This window comes from Nicotiana tabacum, chromosome 24, assembly GCF_000715075.1.
Source record: "Nicotiana tabacum cultivar K326 chromosome 24, ASM71507v2, whole genome shotgun sequence".
Taxonomy (NCBI): Eukaryota; Viridiplantae; Streptophyta; class Magnoliopsida; order Solanales; family Solanaceae; genus Nicotiana; species Nicotiana tabacum.
The window spans coordinates 32,260,964-32,282,894 of NC_134103.1; positions in this window are offsets into that span (position 1 = coordinate 32,260,964).

The following is a 21,931-nucleotide window of genomic DNA, read 5'->3' on the forward strand; positions in this document are numbered from 1 at the left end:
GATGGGCTGCAACTGGGGCACGAGAATTATTATATGTTCCAGAACCTCGGGGTCTCTTAGCTTCCCTCTCTTCGCTCTCCTGAGTCCGTATACCTTCCAATGTTCTAGCAATTGACACCACCTGTTGGTATGTGATGTCCATCTCTAGCTCTCGGGCCATACTGTATCTAATACTAGGGTGAAGACCCTCAATAAATCTGCGAACTCGCTCTCGAACAGTAGCAACTAAGGCTGGTGCATGCCTAGCCAAATCACTGAATCAGACCACATACTCTGACACAGTCATAGAACCCTAGCGCAACTGCTCAAACTCTGCGTGCCATACATCCCTAAGACTCTGAGGAACATACTCCCTTAAGAACATATCCAAAAATTGAGTCCAAGTGAGTGAAGATGCCTCAGCGGGACTATCCAACTCATATGCCCACCACCACTGGTAGGCTGCTCCTCTAAACTGGAATGCAGTGAAAGAAACCCCACTGGAATCAACAATACCCATAGTACGAAAGTTACGGTGGCATTCCTCCAGTAAACCCTGAGCATCATCTGAAGCTAAACCGCTGAAAGTGGGAGGGTGGTACTTCTTATACCTCTCGAGCCTGAGCTGCTCCTCCTCTGAAACAGCTGTCCTAATATCAGGCCGAACTGGGACAACTGGTTGCACTGGTATAACCTCTGGGGCATGGTCAACTTGGGCACGTGGCTCTGGAGTACGGGCGGCAGGACTCTACGCTCCTCCCCCAGCCTGAGATATGGCAGGAGCAAGTGGAATTAATCCTGCCTGAGCTAAAGTGCCAAACATGCTCAAAAACTGGGCAAGAGTCTCCTGAAGTGCAGGATTAGTAACAGGCGTCTCAGGTGCCTGCTCTCCAACTGGAGCTACTGGTGGCTCTAGTGCAGCAGTTCGTGCAGGTGCTCTGGCTGCACCACGTGGTCTTCCTCGGCCTCTGCCCCGACCCCGGCCTCTTGCGGCTCCAATAAGGGGCGCGAGTGTTTGATCATTAGATCCAGTCGTGCGTGTCCTCACCATCTGTGAGAGAATAGAAAGACAATTGTTTAAAATTTTGAAGTCAACAAATACACACGATAAGGAATCAAAGAAGTGAATATTTCCTAACAGTTCCATAGCCTCTCGAAGATAAGTACAGACGTCTCCGTACCGATCCGCAAGACTCTACTAAACCTGCTTGTGACTCATGACACCTATGAACCTAGTGCTCTGATACCAACTTGTCATGACCCCAAATTCCCTCCGTAGGAGGTCGTGATGGCACCTAGTCTCTAAGACTAGGTAAGCCTATCAATGCGGAATAATCATAAATATCTGAAAATAAATAAACTACAATTCAAATGATTACAACTTCCAAAACCCGGTAGAAATAAGTCACAAGCTTCTAAGAATCTATTCTCAATGTCTCTATATGTCAAGGTCTAAATAAAATATAAGGAAGCAACATAAAATGATAGAAGGGGACTCCGCAGTCTGCGGACGCTGGCAGATATACCTCAAAGTCTCCGTGCGCAGGTAACTCACTGACGTCTAAGCTGGTAAAATATACCTGGATCTGCACAAAAAGATATGCAGAAGTGTAGTATGAGTACACCACAGCGGTACCCAGTAAGTGCCAAGCCTAACCTCGGTAAAGTAGTGACGAGGTCAGGTGAGGCCCTACTGTAATATAATAATGGCATGGTAAAATGTTTATCAATATAGAAAAATAATATAACATTGGAAATGAATCAAATAGTATGTCACATTTAATGACACCAAATAATTGCAAATAATATCTCGTGGAATCAAAACAGAATTTCCTTCAACTTTATGAAAATCACAATAATTAATCGAAAGCAGCTATGGCCATAAATCAATATCAACAAGGGCACTACCGAGGTACCGCCTCGTAGTCCCAAATTATAAATAATTTTACAATATCTCATTTTCTTATACCACCGCGGGAGCCTTCACAATTTATTTAAAGAAAGCATTATTTTCCGAAATAGCATCCCGCGTTTTAGCCACCCTTATCACACCGCATGACTTCTAGTAGTCACCCCTACTAGCCATGCGTATCAAGCCACCCTTATCTCACCACATGCGTTTCAACACCCAGACCTTATACCACCGCATGCGTATCAATATCACAATATATCACAATTTGCACCTCAAAGTGCCCAATATTTCAATTTTCCACAAAAAAATCAACAACAATAATTTCCAATAATAAAGAGCTCATGCCTCATGCCAGAATAATCCAAAAAACAAAATCTTACGAAAATATTCAAGAATAAATAATTCAGGAAAATAATATTTCAAATTTTTAATACGTTGCTTCAATATCAAATTTTAAAATGTCAAATACATCATATTAATAATATTTAATTTAAAGAAAATCAACCTTCAAATAATGCACAGTATAAAAGAAACCAAGTTTCAATTAAACAGGTAAAACAATTAGCAGGAAAAAGGTAAACAAATCAAAAATATATATCACAGATCAATGATGAAGAATATAACAAGATAAAATAATTTAATATCTGCGCAATAATGATCTACACAATTTAAAAATATAATCTTTCATATTTAGCCCGTGTACACACTCGTCACCTCGTGTACACGACTTTCAACACATTTCAATAATCACATTAATATCAATTCTAGGGGAAATTTCCCCCACACAAGGTTAGACAAGTCACTTACCTCGACTTGCTCCAATTTAATCAAGTATTATGCTTTTTCCTCGATTTTCTGACTCCGATCGACTCGTATCTAGTCATAATTAATTCGATACAGTCAACAAAAATTATAGAATTAATTCTATACGAAAATACTACATTTTGTTTCAATAAAAATCCGAAATTAACTCAAAAATGGCCCGTGGGGCCCATGTCTTGAAATCTGGCAAAAGTTATGAAATATGAACGCCCATTCAACCAAGAGTCTAACCATACCAAAATGACTAAATTCCAATAACGATTCGACCCTCAAATCCATAAATCTATCCAAGAGAGTTATCAAATTTTTGCAACTTAAATCACCAATTAAATGTTAAAAACAGTGATGGATTCGAGTAATCTAACTAAGATTGAGTTAAGAACATTTACCCCAATGTTTTTCCTTGAAGATATATCAAAAATCGCCTCTGCTCAAGCTCCAAGTTGTTAAAAATGGCGAATGGGACGAAATCTCCCTGTTTTTATAACTTACGGATTTGTCCAGGCTGACCTCGATCGTGGAGTCCGATCCTGGACCTCGATCATGAGAGTCCTATCTTGGACCTCGATCATGGGAGTCCGATCATGGGGAGTCCGATCATGGCCCTCGACCCTGGGGCTCGATCACAGCCGTCGATCCTGGCTATCGATCATGGCTTCGATCCTTATGACCTTCGATCACTGGCCTTGGTCATAACCCTCGATCCTGGGCCTTCGATCATGGATCTCGAGCCTGCCTTCGATCCTCGGCTCGATTTTTGGGGGCTCGATTGCACATCAAAAGAGAATTTGCAGCAGCTTTTGCAGCAGCTGTTTAAGTCCCATTTTTTATCCGTTAACCATCCGAAACTCACCCAAGTCTCTCGGGACCTCAACCCAATACACCAACAAGTCCTAAAACATCATACGGAGCTGTTGGAATCATCAAAATTCTATTCCGGGGTCATTTGCACATAATTCAACATCCGGTCACTATTTGAACTTAAACTTTAAATTATTCGTCAAAATTCCATATCTCGGGCTAGGGACTTCAGAATTTGATTCCGGGCATACGCCCAAGTTCCAAATCACGATACGGACCTACCGGAACTATCAAAATACTGATCCGAGTCCGTTCGCTCAAAATATTGACCAAAGTCAACTCAGTTGAGTTTTAAAGCTCTAATTCATATTTTAATCCATTTTTCACATAAAGACTTTCCGAAAAATTATACGGACTGCGCACGCAAGTCGAGGAATGACAAAATAGTACTTTTCGAGATCTTAGAACACAGAATTAATTATTAAATTTAAAGATGACATTTTGGGTCATCACACACATAGAAGTCACATGCATGCAAAAGGTACCATAGGCTTGCCCATAATGTAAATCTATTCTAATGTAGACTCACTCGATCTAAAATCAATTAGGACTTTTTCATGATTGTAATGTGGGGTAAGGGACAGGTAGGATATATTTAAGATTAGTGGTTTACCCTCTTAAGCACTTTAACACATATATATATATAATAGTGGTTCACCTCCCTAAGCACTTTAACATATCATATAATAAACTTTAAGCGCAAATTCTTCAATCCACTTCAATTTCACAAATAGGATCACTCCCCAAAATTATTCCCTTTTTCTTTAAGAACTACTTTACTTTATACCTCATTAGCAAGAACATGACAACAAGTTAGTCACCAATATTTTTTCTTCTCTTTTTTTTTCTAAAAGATTTTTCTTTTTTTTTTTCAATTTTTGTTGGTGGTGTATTATTTTATAAAATAAGTGCACCTTTCTTTCTTTCATGGGTTCCACTCAAAAGTTACCCCACACTGAGTCCTTACTTCTTCTAGCGCTCATTTCACAATTAATGTACTTTCAGAGATGACAAGATCAAAATAATATCAATTAAGAATAAAAGGGTATCGGCTCATAATGTGGGTTCCAAATAAAAGTTTATAAGCTCAAAAGGGTTAACTAGGGATAGTTTTTATTTTGTGATAAACATTAAGCTCAAAAAGATCAAAGAAAGACTAAAATTATTTTTCAAACTGAGCATCACCTAAAATTTCGCTTCGACTCACATAACGAGCAAGTTCTAGACTCAATCACAATAACATGGACTACACAAAATCTCACTTCACACATGGCACATGACTCACTAAAGAGGTCTCATTCCGACTTTCAAACAATACAAGTATTCACGAAGCCACAAGATATTAAGCAATAAGCACAAACAAGTCAAGGGCGCCTAAGAATTACGTCATTCTTCCTCCTTTTATTTTCTAAATTCCTAATCTATTCTAAAAATAAAAACTACTACCCGGTTTAAATTACATCCCGTGGAAAAGAACCGAGGTCTAAAGAAAAACTAGGGGGGATTATTACTACCTAAAGGAAAATAAAAGACATGTTTCTGAATTTTTCTGTTTTTTTTTTTATTGGACCTTAATCCCTCAAGAAATTTGTCCAAAAGATCCATCATCGGGAAAAGTCCAAAAGATTTTCTGATTTTTTTTTCAATTTTTTTTTTGTTTCAATCACTACACTAAGAAAGAATACTGCAATTAAGCTAGGATAGCATAAAAAATACCCAGACAATCTCCTCACCCCACACTTAAAATTATGCAATATCCTCAATGCACACTGTAAATAATAAGAGGTTAAAAAAGACTCCTGGTAGGCCAAAGGCCGAAGCATTTAGCAGCTCATAGGATACTCAGACTTTTTCCAAGGATGGTCCTTTGTGCGGACACCCCACACTTCGTTCCAACCACATGCTCGCTTTTGCATACTTCCTATTATCTTTGACTACATGCTCCTACTCCTACAAAAACACAAAAACAACACTACAAAAATAACACAATAAAAAATATTAAACAAAAGTAAAAAAGAAAAAGTAGAATTGGGTTGCCTCCCAACAAGCGCTTGATTTAACGTCGCGTCACGACGCCAACACTTTCACCACTTTTCCTTCCACTCTGAGGATATGAACTGCTCCCCCAATTTTGCATAGATTTTTCTGCCACGTTCCTGGGGTGATGGTGTGAAAATAAAGGAACCAAGCAATAGATATTGCATCTTGCACTTCATGGCCTTCAAGTGAGGGATGTCATTTTGTCTCCTTGGCATCGCAAATTTCAGAATATATATGCACTTTATTCCTCATTCAATGACTCCTCCATATGCTAGAATGGATCAATTTTTGTGTCACCAACCTACCATAATGTTGAAAAGCATTTATAATGAAGTTCAATACGCTCCAACTCTAGAATCGCTTCACTTTTGACATCCTTTTGCACACTTCATCAACCTTTGCATCATTAATAATATTTTAGTCGAATAGTTGGAATTCCTCTTTTCGCTCCACAAGCTGGCCAATATCCACAATAATTGATTGTAGGGCATCAGACGCCTCAACCTTTTCATTCAATTGATCCTGCATGTCATGGATATCTGAGCTAAATTGGTCTATCTCCTGCCTGAGCTCAGTTCTTCGGTCTATAAGTTGTTTTGTCATATTTGAAAGACCATTACGGAGAAACTCATAAAATTTTATTATTTGAGCTTGTTCCTCAAGCCAATATTGGCTCACTATATCTGCTTCTTCAACTTTTACCTCTTGTAGGAACTCACTCTCTTCGTCGAGTTGAGGTTCTTCTTGAAAATTGGCCTTCATTCTCATGATTTCTGCACTAATTATTTTTATAGCTTTTTGATTTTTATCTTGTTGCTCGGATACTTGCCTCACCATGTCCATAATACGAGCAGCACGTTCCACATCCTCCACTTCATTGCTCCTATCAAAATTATAAACATTATTAGAAACAACATAATAAGGACTCAGAGAAGGGTAAAAAGAATTAGGACAACCATCTCAATGGTCACCTTGACAACCACATATATTAAAAAAATTTCACTCGTAAGATTGAGATTCACAATTTTTCCAAAAGTGTGGTCCTCCACAATATCGACAGGGATCACCAAAATAAGAATAACCAATAGTCGACCAATTCTCATTCCAAGATGCCATGTAAAAAAATAATTAAAGAAGTACTACACTAAACTAAAATTAAAAACTTGAATAGATATAAAGTAAAAGTCTATTCTAGCAAAACAGTCAATTTTTAAGTCCCCGGCAATGGCGCCAAAAACTTATTGCTCCCAAACGTGCACGCAAGTATACGTGGTTGACAAGTAATATAGGATTATAAGTCTAGATATCGTACCCATGGGGACTTATGATTAACTATTAACTAAATTAAACCCAAACAATTAATCTATTCAAGCGAATCCTAATGTATGAATATTTAACTAAAACTAATCTAGAGTAACAATATAACGACCCGACCATCTTATAAATCTCAACTTTTGATCATCTTGGATAGCAACCAAGCTAGAAACAATGAGAATACTTTTAAATCCAATCCCTGTGGATACGATATTATACTATACTATATTTGATTAGCGAACAGAGTTTAAGTGTGTGTTTTGCGCTCGTCAAATTTTGGCGTCGTTGTCGGGGATTGGCAATCAATAGTGTTTGAAATAGTTTGTAATGCTAATTCAGGAATTTTTTTATTTTTATTTAATTTTATTTTTCTCTTTTTACGGTTGGTGTTATTTGACTGTGTGCAAGTTACAGGTTCAGAGTGGTGCATGACTAAAGCTTCTGCGAAGGAAGTGCTACCATACGAGCCAAAACTTGAAAAATAACTGCGACAACTGAAGAAGGAAAGAAATCTCACTGAGATAACAGAAAAGGTTAGGCAATCCTCAACCAAAGAACTTATGGCTGGAAACGGTGAAGATAATGTGGATTTGGCTGCGAGAAAAACAGCCCAACGAAGAGAACAAGCTGCACGGGATGCTGAGGAAGCAGCTACTAGAGATGCGCAGAACATCTATGAAGATGAGAGAGGTCTCAGACTTAATCAACATCAACCCTTGCCTAGGAGACCACTTAGCGATTATGCTAGACGGGTCTACAATCAAGGTTTATTAAGTGTTAGACCACCTCCAATTGCAGCAAACAATTTTGAGTTAAAGAAAGGGTTGCTTCAAACCCTTCAGAATTGTCGTGTCTTCAAAGGGAAGCTAAACGAAGATCCAAACACACATCTGATGGACTTAGAGGAGATTATAAACACCTTTCAATGCAATGGTGTGTCACAAGATGCAGTGTATCTAAGGGCATTCCCTGTCACGACCCAGTTTCTCTTATAGGTCATGATGGCACCGAACGTCGCCGCTAGACAAGCCAACAGTGAACTAAACATGTAACTACTCTTTTAATAAGTTTCCAAGTAATTAAATTCCATTTATTAAAATATTAAGGAGTAGAAAATTTAATAAAATAAAACGAAGGCAACTGAGTGGGAAATATAAAGACAGAAATACTCCAAAATCATAAAGTCTACTAGTATGTATGCCAAAACCCGGTGTTACAAGTGTATGAGCAACTAGTAGAATATACAAAAACTCTAACTACTGTTTGAAATAAAGTAGATAGAAAATATTTACAAAAGAGAGACTCTAGGTGTTACAGAACGGCTCAGAAAGTAGCTCACCACTAGGCCTCGCGGTAACGGGGGTGCGCGCCGATATGACTGCCAGATGCACCTGCCTCAGATCCTGTACGATTAGTGCAGAAGTATAGCATGAGTAAATAAATAACATGTACTAAGTAAGTATTCGAAGAAGTAGTGACGAGGGGTCGACTTCGACACTTACTATGGGCTAACAATAAAATGCAGAAATTCTAAATAAGCATGGGTTATATAAACAATAATAATAACTCAATAACCAACAGTAAGTACATAATTCCTTCACTAACCATAAATTCCAGGTCAAATTCTGTCATTAATAATTACAACCTCTCAAGCCATAAAATAACATCAAGTATAATTAAGCTCCGAGTATTATTACGCATGATTCATACCGAGGTCGTACGGCCCGATCCAGAATATTGTGTACACTACCGAGGGTCGAGCGAAATGAACCATAGATGCATCTATCTACTGTCAAGGCATTCGGTCAACTCCACAAGAAGAGAGGCTACTTTATGAACAACCGATTTAGAAGCTAATACAAGGCTAATACACATGGAAGCACAATTTCTATTAATGGTCAAGTAACCCGCCAAAATCACAAGTCAGTGAAATTAGGTCCTTACAAATTCCTTAACAAGTTTCAATATTATTTAGGCACTTCAATTAACAAGTAAGGGTGCAAACGTTATAAGTAATTCATGATTTGGGTCCTAAGCTACCCGGACATAAGCATAATTAGTAGCTACGCACGGACTCTCGTTATCTTGTGCGTACGTAGCCCCCATAATTAGAAGAAAATAGTAATTTAAATCACCTATGGGGTAAATTCCCTCTTACAAGGTTAAGCAAAAGACTTACCTTGTCTCAAGCCTCACTTTCCGGCCCACAAATTCGTTCTAAAGCCTCAACTCGGTGCCGAACTATCCGAAACTAGTCAAATATTATATAAATTAATCAATACATGTTCAAAAGTTCATAATTTAATTATCAGAGTAATTTACCCAACCCAAATTGGAAGATTTCAAAAATTTACCCCGGGCCCACGTGCCCGAATTCCAGAAATATTTGAAGACAAATGTTATCCATAACCTCACGAACTCAAATATATAACTTTTTACCCAATTCCATAACCATTTTCGTGGCTAAATCTCATTTTTATCCAAAACCTAGGTTTTCCAACTAAACCTATAATTTTCATAATTTTTACATGTTAAAATCTACCCATAATCTATGTTTTAAACTCATATTGCATAGAAATCACTTACCTCAAAGTGCTAGGTGAAAACCCCTTTCTAAGAGCTCCAAATATCGCCCAAGGAATGCAATAAATGAACCCAAAATGGCCTAAGTCCCGACTTAAATGAAGTTTCTGCCTCCAGCGATTTCTGCTTCTGCAGAGAAACGGCCGCTTTTGCAGCGCCGCACCTGCGGAAAATCCATCGCAGGTGCGGTCCTAGCCTATGCCTCCTGATTTCGCTTCTGCGGACGGGCTCCTGCTTCTGCGGACCCGCTTCTGCGGAAGATGTGTCGCATCTGCGGTCCAGGCCTGGCCAGCCTCATATCGCATCTACGGCCCTTCCATCGCAAAAGCGAGGCCGCTTCTGTGGTAGATGTGTCGCATCTGCGGTCCAGGCTTGGCCAGCTTCATCTTGCATCTGTGGCCTTTCCATCGCAGAAGTGAGGCCGCTTCTGTGGTTGTTCCTCCACTTCTGCAGGCCACTGACCACTCGCATATAACCGCATCTGCGGCCAAAAGCTCACACCTGCGACCCAAATCTCGCAGAACTGGTGCACCAACAGCCCCCTTCAAGTTCAAACTTGATCCGCGTATCATCCGAATAGCACCCGAGGCCACCGGGGCCTCGACCAAGCATACCAAAAAGTTTGTAAACATAAAACGGACTCGCTCGCACCCTCGGAACGCGAAAAACAACATTAAAACTAAGAATCGCAACCCAAAACCAATAGAATCAACTTATGAACTTCAAGTTCTTCCAACTTACTCCGAACGCGCCGAATCATACTTAAACGACTCGGAATGACACCAAATTTTGTGTGCAAGCATTAAATCACCATACGTATCTATTCCCAGGCTCGTAATTCCAAACGGACTTCGATAACTCCAAAACTTACCCCAAACAAAATTTAAAAAACCTTAAATCCTTCAATGTGCCAACTTTCAACTTTGTGCGTCGAAACGCTTCTGGGTCATCCAAAACCTGATCCGAACATACTCCCAAGTACAAAATCATCATACGAACCTATTGGAACCGTCAAATCCTGGTTCCTAGGTGTTTACTAGAAATGTTGACCCATGTCAAACTTAACCTTTTAAAGTCAATATTAAGGAACTAAGTGTTCCGATTTCAATCCGAACCCTTCCAAACCCGAACTAACCATCCCCGCGAGTCATAAAACAGTAAAAGCATGTATGGGGAGCCTTGTTTAGGGGGATGGGGATCTAGAAAGTAAAATGACTGATTGGGTCGTTACATTCCCCTTTTCTCTTAAAGATGATGCAAAGTAGTGACTTCGAAGCTTACCCACGGGATCAATTAGTACATGGGAGTAGATGACAAGAAAATTTCTTGATAAATATTTATCCTCAACTAAGACGGGCAAGTTTAGAAGAGAAATCCATAACTTCTACTAGAAAGATACGAAAATTGTTTTTAAAGCATGGGGGAGGTTTAAAGAGATTGTTTGAAAGTGTCAACATAGCGGAATTGAACTCTGGATGCAACTCTAAGACTTTTGAGATGGATTGACACTGGCCTCACGTAGAAAATTGAGCAATGCAACCAGATGCCTGTTGATGAAGAAGACTCCAGAGGAGATAGTTACAATTTTAGATGAGTTATCTGAAGATGCAAATCAGTGACCCTCTGAGAGTGCAGAAAGAAGGAGATCAACTAGTGTTCACCAGGTTGATGCTAATACATCGGTGCAGTAACAGCTTGATGCTATGGATAAAGAAATAAGGAAGTTAACCTTGGCTACAATACAAAGTGAGCCTCACACAGCTTGTGATATATGTGGAAGAGGACACCCTACTCATGAGTGTCAAGCCTCAACTGAGGAAGTAAATTTTGTGGGAAATTACAATTCCAATACAATGGGTCAGAGGCACCCCGATTTTTCATGGAGTTCACCTGGACGTACTGCGAATGCTTGGTAGCAAAATAACTCTAGATCGCAGGGACAAAGAGCTACAGTATACCAAAATCAGCAAAGGCGACAATTTCAGCCTTAGCAGCCCATTCATCCTGGTCTAGAGGATCTATTGAAGGCTTTCATTATCAAGACAGATGAGAGGCTAGACGCTCATGGAGCAACTATCAAAGAATTGGGCACTGGTTTGCGAAACTTGGAGAGACAAGTGGGACAGATTAAAACAATATTATCTAAGAGGGTTCCAGGTACTCTCCCTGCTGATACAGAAAAGAATCTCAAAGAAACGGTGAATGTTATGACCTTGAAAAGTGGGCAAGTGTTGAAATATCTCACCCCGATCCAAGATGATGTGATACTTGAAAAAGAAAGTGGGAAGCAACTGAAAAATGATGTTGATAAAAAGAAGAAAGGCCCGATGAAAACTGAGAAGAAAAAGAAGAAAGATACTTCGAGAAGCGAGGAACATAAGAAAAGCAAACATATGTCTGCTTTACCTTTCCCTCAAAAGCTATATAGAGAAAAGTTGGACAAGCAGTTTGAGAAATTTCTGGATGTGCTGAAACAGGTTCATGTAAAATTTTCATTCACAGAAGTGCTCTCATAAATGTCAGCTTATGCCAAATTCTTGAATGAGATCCTTACGAAGAAGAAAGAAATATTGGAGACAGCAGTGGTGAAGCTCACGGAGCATTGCAGCACGATATTGCAAAAGAAACTCCCACAAAAGTGTGAAGATCCAAGGAGTTTTACTGTACCTTGCTCATTAGGAACTATAAATTTTGATAAGTATTTATGTGATTCTAGTGCCTCAATTAACTTAATACCCCTATCTATTTACAGGAAGCTGGAGAAAGAGATTTGAGAGATAAGGTCTGCACCCATATCTTTGCAGCTGGCAGACCAAACGACTATAATACCTGAGGAGATAGTGGAAGATGTGTTAGTTCGGGTAGATAAGTTCATATTTTCTATAGACTTTATAGTGGTGAATATGGAGGAGAACAAGGAGGTCCCCCTCATCCTAGGAAGACCATTCTTAGCAATAGGTAGAACAATATTGGATATACATGAGAGAAAACACATGCTTAGAGTGGGTGAGGAGACAGTGACGTTTGATATGAATGTAGCAAAGGGGGCACAAAAAGAAAAATCAGCTGCGAGTGTTAAGTGGAAAGTGAAGGGCTCAAAAGAGAAGTCTGCACAGAGTGAGAAAGATATGTGTGGGGTGTACCCCAAAAAGGCTGAGAAGAAGCTATCTGCATGGATGTGCGCACTAGTCCGAAGGCAGGGAATGGATCTCGACTTCGACTCCGACTCCGACTAGATGTTCAGGGAAGTTTCCTCTACCTTATGCTTTTTTATTGTGTATCATGGGGACATGACACAACTTAAAGTGTAGAGTGGGGGATATTTGTATGTATATATTTTAGTTTTTTTTTTAGTTGTAGTAGTTAGAGATAGAAAAAATTGGAAAAAAAAACTATAAAAATTTGAAAAGTTTTTGATTTTTCCCAACGATGGATATCATTTGACAGGTTTCTTGAGGGATTAAAGAGGAAAGAAAAAGAAAAAAAGATTTTCATTTGTTAGGTAGTGTATTCATTCCCCCTTGTTTTTTCTTTGGGTCACGGTTCTTTTCCAAAGGTTTTATTTGAACTGGTTGTAGTTAGTTTTTGTTTTGTAGAATAGTAGGAAACCTTGTGCTATGATTTGAATGGAAGGATATATCTCTTGACTCTATGATGCCTTGAGAAACATAAATGCTTTAGTTGTAATGCTTAGGCTCAGTTTTTGACTCTTGTATAAGTACCTTAAATTATATGATCTTAACTTTGCTTAACTGCTTTGACTAGAGCATCTTGATAGTTCAATCCTGAGTGAGTTATATGCCATGTGTGTGCGAGATTTTGTGTTATTATGTGCATTGCATTTGATGTCTAGAACTTGCCCCGTGTGTTTGCAAAATGAAATAGTAGTTTTATTCAGTGTTGGAAGTGATATAGGTGTTTCTTTGTTAAGCCAGTTATATATTTACCCACCTAATTGTTATGTATCATAGTTAACCTCTTTGAGCCTGTAATCATGTTTCTTTAGCAACCACATTACAAGCCTTAACCATCTGTTTGAATTGACCAACTAGTTGAACCTTATACCTCTCGTGAGCACTTGAATTTGTTATGAACTCTATAAAAGTTGAAGCGTAGGGTGGGTGGTTTGGATTTTGAGTGGAACTATTGAAATAAGGAGAAAGGTGCAATGTTTTAAAAAAGTAAGAGAAACTTGAATTGAAAAAAGAAAAAAAAAGAAAAAGAAAATAAGTGTATGATTATGAAAAAATTCCTTGATAGTGGTGACTCTTGAAGTAATTGTACTTAAAGAAATAGGGAGTTAATTTATAGTGATGTGAAGGTGGAGTTATGGATTGATATAAGTGTGAGGTTTTGAACGGTTAAGTGTATGTATTAAAGTATTTAGGGAGGTGTAGGCACTCTTATATCTAAATGTATCCTACCCATCCTGCAGCCTACATTACAACCAGTTAAAGTCCTACTTGATCCTTGACTGAATGAGCTCAATTAGTAGAGCACTACACTACGGGCAAGCCTATGGTACGTCTTTTATGGCATATGAATGTTACTTCTGAGAGTGAGTGAATTCTTTCTATCTTGAGTTCCTAATTGTTCTTAAATTTTATTGTGTGTGGAACTACTCTCTATTGTTGTGTGAGGGCACTTGATTCATGAAGAAAAGGTAATGGCGTTGACCTCTATGTTAGAGTAAGTGACCGGGTTATAAATAATACGTGGTGCTTGTGAGTCAAATCTTGAGGTGAGGATGTAACGGTATTGTGATTAATCTATTTTAAATATTCTTGGTATGATGAGTTAGGAGAGTTGTTTAAAAAGGTCGTGTCTATATGAAGTGTAGTTTGAATGCTCGAGGATGAGCAATGGTATAAGTGTGGGGTATTGATAGTAGGCTATAATCTCGTATTTTAGTCGCTTATTGCACTCTAATTCACTGCACTTTACTTGTGTTGAGATTTAATTGGTAGTATTTTGCACTTATTGTGTATTTTATGCCTTGTAGAAATGATTCCGAGTTATATAGATGTTGTGGAGCTAAATCAAATAAGTGAAGCTTTGAAGTCTGAGTAAAAGCCCAAGGAATTAAGCAGGGATCGTGTTCGGGGGTCAAGGATCACTTCTGGATGTCAAAAATCAAGGAAGAAGCAACACTCTAAGGAAATTCACTAATGCGGCGTACCATGCGTAGCACTATGCGATGCATTAGTGCAAATGTGCGTCAGAAATTTGAGAAGTTCAGAGACTTATAATTTTTGGGTCTGACAGAAAAATATACTAATGCTAGGCATAATGTGTGGCATCAATACAAAATTCTGTCAGACAAGCTAAGTTCAGAGAGTTTACGACCGAGAAAATTGCACTAATGTGACGCACTGGGCGTAGCATAGTGCGACGCATGAAAAGCATTAAGTTTACAAGTTTTCCTATTTCGTCTAGGAAAGGGTAATTTCATTTGGGCCAGACCCTACTTAGTATAAATACATGGAAAAATATTATTTTCTGAACTTTTGAAATACTTTAGACCTAAGGAAGCCAAGGAGGAGTTGGAGGAGTAAAAGCACAAGGATTTCATCATTCTTTCCTCACTCAAGACCCGAGTTTGGATCGAATCTATATTTTCCTATACTTTAATTATATTTGTGATGAATTTCTCCATGTCTATGGAGTAGTTCCCTTTTAGGGTTTGATGTATTTGGTATATTGATGATTTGTTGTGGATTATAACTCTAGTTTTATGTATTGAATCATTTTTGGATGATTTAATTATTGCATCTATACTCACTAGTTCATGTAATCGAGAGAGGCATAACTTGTGATATCTTTCCTATATATTGTTGGTTGAGTTCATTAATTCTTCTTAGTAATCAGAAAAGGATAGTTGAATCATTGATTAAACCTAGTTAGGAGGAAAATCTAGAGAGGCTCTACTAAAGACCAATCTACTATGAAATCTTGCATATCTTCACAGAGCTTATATTGGTTCATCTTGCGAGTTTGAGACTTAATCGAGAGAGGAGTTTCTGCTGAATATTTGAACTAATAATTGAGTGAATTCGAGAGACTCACTTGAACATTAGAAGTGAATTATCTAGAGTTAGATCCCAAACAATTATCAATACACCAAATTCATCAAACCCTAAAAGGTAACTACTCCATAGACATGAGAAATTCATCACAAATATAATTAAAATATAGGAAAACATAGATTCGATCCAAACTCGTGTCTTGAGTGCGGAAGGAATGATGAAATCCTTGTGCTTTTGCTCCTCCAACTCCTCATTGGCTTCCTTAGGTCTAAAGTATGTCAAAAGTTCAAAAAATAACGTTTTTCCATGTATTTATACCAAGTAGGGTCGGGCCCAAATGAAATCACACTTTCCTAGTCGAAATAGGAAAACTTGCAAACTTAATGCTTTTCATGTGTCGCACTATGCTACGCCCAGTGCGTCGCATTAGTGCAATTTTCTCGGTCGTAAACTCTCTGAACTTAGCTTGTCTAACAGAATTTTGTACCGATGCTACGCATTATGCCACGCACTATGCCTAGCATTAGTGTATTTTTCTGTCAGACCCAAAAATTACAAGTCTCTGAACTTCTCAAATTTCTGACGCACATTTGCACTAATCAGTTGCATAGTGCTACGCATGGTGCGTCACATTAGTGCATTTCCTTAGAGTGTTGCTTTTTCCTTGATTTTTGACGTCCAGAAGTGATCCTCGACCCCCGAACACGATCCCGGCTTAATTCCTTGGGCTTTTACTCAGACTTCAAAGCTCCAATTATTTGATTTAGCTCCATAACATCTACATAACTTGGAATCCTACAAGGCATAAAATACACAATAAGTGCAAAATACTACCAATTAAAGCTCAACACAAGTAAAGTGCAGTGAATTAGAGTGCAATAAGCGATTAAAATACGAGATTATAGCCTACCATCACCGGCCGATCGTTTTGAGAGTATTAGCCCCGACCCCCTATTTATTGCTTCCTTTGTGTTATATTATAGTTACGTGACTTGCCGGGAGGTTTGGCTTTTTGTTTCAGAATGAAATGGGACACATAGTCCCTAAATTGGAAGTTTAAGTCGTAGGAGTTGACCATAGTTTTACTTGAGTGAAGACAACTCAGGAACAGAGTTTTGTTTGTTCCACTAGCTCCGTATGGTAATTTTGGTCTTAGAAGCGTGTACGGATGTTGATTTGGAGGTCCGTAGGTTGTTTCGGCGTAAATTGGCGAAGTTGGAAAAGTTGGAAGATTTTTGGAAAGTTTGACCGAGAGTGGACTTTTTGATATCGGGGTCGGACTTAGATTCCAGAAGTTGGAACAGGTCCGTAATGTCGTTTAGGACTTGTGTGCAAAATTTGAGGTCAATCGGACGTGATTTGATAGGTTTTGGCATCGGATGTGGAAGTTAGAAGTTCAAAAGTTCATTAGGCTTGAATCGATGCGCAATTCGTGATTTTAGCGTTGTTTGATGTGATTTGAAGGCTCGACTAAGTCCGTATCGTGTTTTAGGGCTTGTTGGTATATTTGGTTGAGGTACTGGGGTGGTTTCGGATGGTTAGCGGATCGAATTTGGAGCTTGGGAAATTATTGTAGAACCAGGTCTGGTGCAATCACACCTGTGAAGGTTTCGATCGCAGGTACGAACCGCATGTGCGCACCAGCCATCGCAGAAGCGGCCAGGTGTGGAACTGGGTAGTGCTCTTAGGAGCGAAGAGCTTGCCCGCACCTATGAGGTCGCAGGTGCGAAGTGATGAATGCAGAAGCGGAAATGGGAAAGAGGGTTGGTTCCGCAGAAGTGGAAATGTGCTCACAGACACGAGTCTACAGGCGCGAAGCCAATTGCAGAAGCAGATGTCTTGGTCGCACCCGCGAAGCCACAGGTGCAGGTTAGTTGTCGCAGGTGCGGAAAGCCTGGGCAGTGTATTAAAATGGAGGGTTCTGTGATCTTTCATCATTTTGGACATTTCAAGCTCGGGATTAGGTAATTTTTGAGAGGGATTTCGAAGGGATTCTTGAGGTAAGTCACTTGTGGTTATTTTTACTCAATAATTATGTTTCCCTATTAATTTTTTCACCTAGATTGTGTGGTTTTGAGGTGTAATTTTGGAGTTTGAGGCTAGGGATTTGGAGAGTTTAAATTGGGAATTTGAGTGACGATTTAGTGTCGGATTTTGGTAAACTTGGTATAGTTGGACTCATGGTTGAATGGGCTTCCGGATTTTGTGACTTTTGTTGGATTCCGAGACGCGGGCCCGGGGTGAATATTTGGGGCGATTTTCCAATTTTTTGCTAAAATTATTATTTCATTATTTAAACTAGTTTCCTATAGTTGTATTTATAGTATGAAATTTATTTTGGCTAAATTCGAGTCTTTCGGAGTTGGAAAATCAAGGGAAAGGCCTTCTAATTGATTGATTGAGCGTGGTTTGAGGTAAGTGACTTGTCTAACCTTGTGGTAAAAAATTACCCTTAGGATTAGGTATTTTGGTGATAATTTATGATATGTGAAGGCCGTGTATGCAAGGTGGCGAGTGCGTACACGGTCTAAATGTTGAAATTGCAGTTTTGCTATGTAGTTTCCTTTTCATGCCTTAATTGAGTTACTTTGGCACGTCATAGTCATCATGTTTAGCCTCATTTTACATGTCTACTTGTCTTATCTCCTATTTGCAACTTGTATCACATGTTTAGTTGAATTACTTATTTTTCTTGATTTTCGTATTCATTACTTAACTTTGGGAGTTCTTTACTTGGAATTGCTATCCTTAAAATATCATTTACTTTGTTGTTATGTTTTAGCTTTCGTATTATTATTGAGGTGATTGTTTGGTTGTTGTACGAGGTTTCTGCCGTGTGGTTGTTATTGTTTGCACGAGGTTTCTGCCATGCGGTTATTATTATTTGCACGAGGTTTCTGCTGTGCAGTTATTATTGTTGCACGAGCTTTCTGCCGTGCCGTTGTGATTATTGATACGCATGCAGTGATGTATAGGATTGTTCGGTACTATATCTAGAGCTTGTGACTTATATCTCACCAGGTTTTGGGATTGTATGTATTGAGTTTTGGTAGATTCTATTTATTAAAATGTTGGGATGTTTAAATTTTAATCTCTTATTTAATGTTTCTGCATATTGATAAGCTTACCTAGTCTTAGAGACTAGGTGCCGTCACGATATCCTACGGAGGGAAATTGGGGTCGTGACAAACAAACTAAGAGATTAAAGGAAACAAATTGGCAATATTAGAGACGAATTCAATGGGAGACAATATTCTAGAGCTATGGATTAGCTAACAATCCCGTTGAGTTTTTCAATTAAATTATCTAATTAATTTTCTGGTTTGTTAGTTGACAGGGTTAATATTACTCGCAGTATTCTCCCGAAGTACTACTCGCCTATTCAAGCTAACCTAACGCCTATATTCCTATGGAATTAGGATTAGCAAGAACGCATTAAGAATTTCCGTATACTAACCAAGCAAGGCGATTAGGTATATCCCTATCCTAACTACAAATCTGTTCCCAATGCTCAGGTTCAAGATCTTTCTCTACTCAATCTTATATACAATCTATAATTCCCTCTCCCGAGTTCAATCCTAGATTCGTAGGTAATATTCATTTAGTGATCAAGCAATCAAATAATTAAGCGCAAGATTGAATAAACAAACCAATATGATAAAATAGTAAAAATAATTCAAGCTTCAAACTACAACGTTCATATAGCACCCACAAATCTAGAACTAATAAACTATGAGATTAAAGGAAGAGAAGAGAAGAAAAACAAATTAGAAGCCTCCTCCCAGCATTCCGTGCGTGTATTTTCCTCTCAAAGTGGTATCTCCCCCTCCAAAATAGGTTCAGACTTGCTTTTATACGAGTTGGGAGCATCTTGGGTCGAAATAACCTTGTCCTGGCAACGTAGAATAACTTCTCGTCAACCAGCATCTAGGGTAACGTGGGGCGCTAGCCCTGGCGCTGGGAATTTTGTCAATTCTGGAAACTGCGCCACAGGTAGCGCCCTACGCTACCCTGGGCGCTACACTATCCAAATTTTTCACTTTGTTCCCTTTTTACTTCAAATCGTACACCTTCGTCCCATATTACCTCTGGATGACTCCTACACATAAAAATAACACGAATTAGCTCAAATTATTACATTACACATCCGAAATTTATGAAATATGAGTAAAATACGAGGCAATATGCATATAAATATATGTACTTTAAGCCGAATATCAATATGCTCTATGTCTCTCGCTCATATATGTATATAATACTTAATATAATTTACACATACATGCATAAATATCTTCATGCATAAAGGGAGTAATATGATGAAAGTTCTAATTTTGGCGCTATTTTTCTATGTTCGTGGTAATTCTTTCATCCGGCCATGGCGAAGAAGAGTGTTTGAATCCGTTTTTGGTATGTCAAAATGGTTTCAATTAAAAAAGATTATCATATCATATTATTATAAAAGTGGGAAGCTTATAAGTTAAAAGTTGAATTATCAAATTGCCCTTCTAAAGTACCTAAATATTTTATTTAAGAAATACATAAAAATAAAAAGAAGCTAATATATTTAAAGTGTCCTTTCTTAAAAAGTTGTGTCCATTCAATTTACGGAAGGAGTCTGCCCTATTGTGACCGAATGTTTACGGCCATAATCAAATTTTAATTAAAAAATAAAAAAATATTAATTTATAATTTGGAAAAACTAATTATGGGAAGCCCAAAACTCAAAAATTAAATTACTTAAATACTCTTTAAATAATTTAAACTATTTAAATAAAAATACCAATTTATTTGAAGGGATGCAATTCTTTATGTGAGTATTAGTTACTAATGTTTAACTGTTGCTGCGTTTTAAATAAAAAGTGAAACAGTTGACCTTAAAGCTAATGAGAGATGGAGGAAACAAATATCAAATCAAACTCTTTACATTGACTAATAAGCTTTATCAATGATGGTAAATTTACTTTCGTTTCTATACTTGTTTAAGTATAAGATACGGTAATCTCCTCTATTACTCCTTTGAGTTTGTTTTTCTTTCGATTATTTAATTGATAATTAATTATTTATAGAAAAAATTGTTGTTAGTAGGAGTATTATTTATTTGTTTTCATGTACTATTACTTTTTCTAACAATATAATTATCATCATCATCACATTGCTGCAAATATAGTCCATTTTCCCTAATTCTTTTAAACCTTAGTATTACTTATTTTACTTCAGATATTGATGATAAATAAAAAAAAAATATTCCCTCTACAATAGCAATATCTAATAATCTGATAAAAGCACTTGACAAATACATTAAAAGTCTTCATGCAAATCCACATGAAATAGGTGCTGGGAATTAAGCCCTATTAAACCTCTAGATATCAATTATCCAGGCTTAATATTTGAAACAACTGTGAATAATTATGTCACGACCCAAACTGATGGGCCGCGACAGGCATCCGATACCTTACTCAACCGAGTACCAATGTTACATATCATTCTTATCGTACTGTCATTTGCAAATGGGCCAAACGGGCCGTCATGGGTTAACCAGAATAAACATAAGGGAATACTCAATATAGGACGACCCAATTTAATATAAAAACTTATACATGTGACAAAGGGCCTATAAGACCAAAATTACACTGAACATAGGCCGACAAGGCTGTACAATCTTTCACGTACACTACATATGTCTAGAAGCCTCTAAGGATACCTAAATGTCATAAAGGTCGGGACAGAGTCCCGCCATACCAATCAACACATGTCCTAATCATACTGACCAATAACAACTCCAGAGCAAATGGAGCGCACCAACATTTTCCGCTGAGCTGATAGCCTACTTGGAGGACTCTCGACATGTCTATCGAGACCTACGGGCATGAAACGCAGCGTCCCCAGAAAAAAGGGATGTCAGTACAAATAATGTACTGGGTATGTAAGGAATGCAAATCAGTAAATAATAGACATGAGAGAAACATGGAGTAAAAGACTCGACATGTACGTTTGCATAGCTCTGTAAATTATTTTATTTTTATAATGTCATGCATATGTGTATAAATGTCATACCATGCATAGGTATATGCGTTCATAACATCATCAAGCCTCTGAGGGCATCCCATCATATCATTTTGGCCACTGTGGGCAAATCATCAACGTATACCAGCTGATCAGGTGGTGGTGCGTATATAACGCCATAACCTTTTTTCATATCCCATATACATATAATATACATATATACGCGTATATAACGTCATCTGGTCATGTGTCAATATACATATATAAATGAATGAAATATATATAAAATATGCCAATAAAATCTCTCGGAACGTCATAAAAATAATATGCTTGTCGGATAAATTTTATAAAATACGTATTTTTCTGAGACCCATGAACAGAAGATATAATA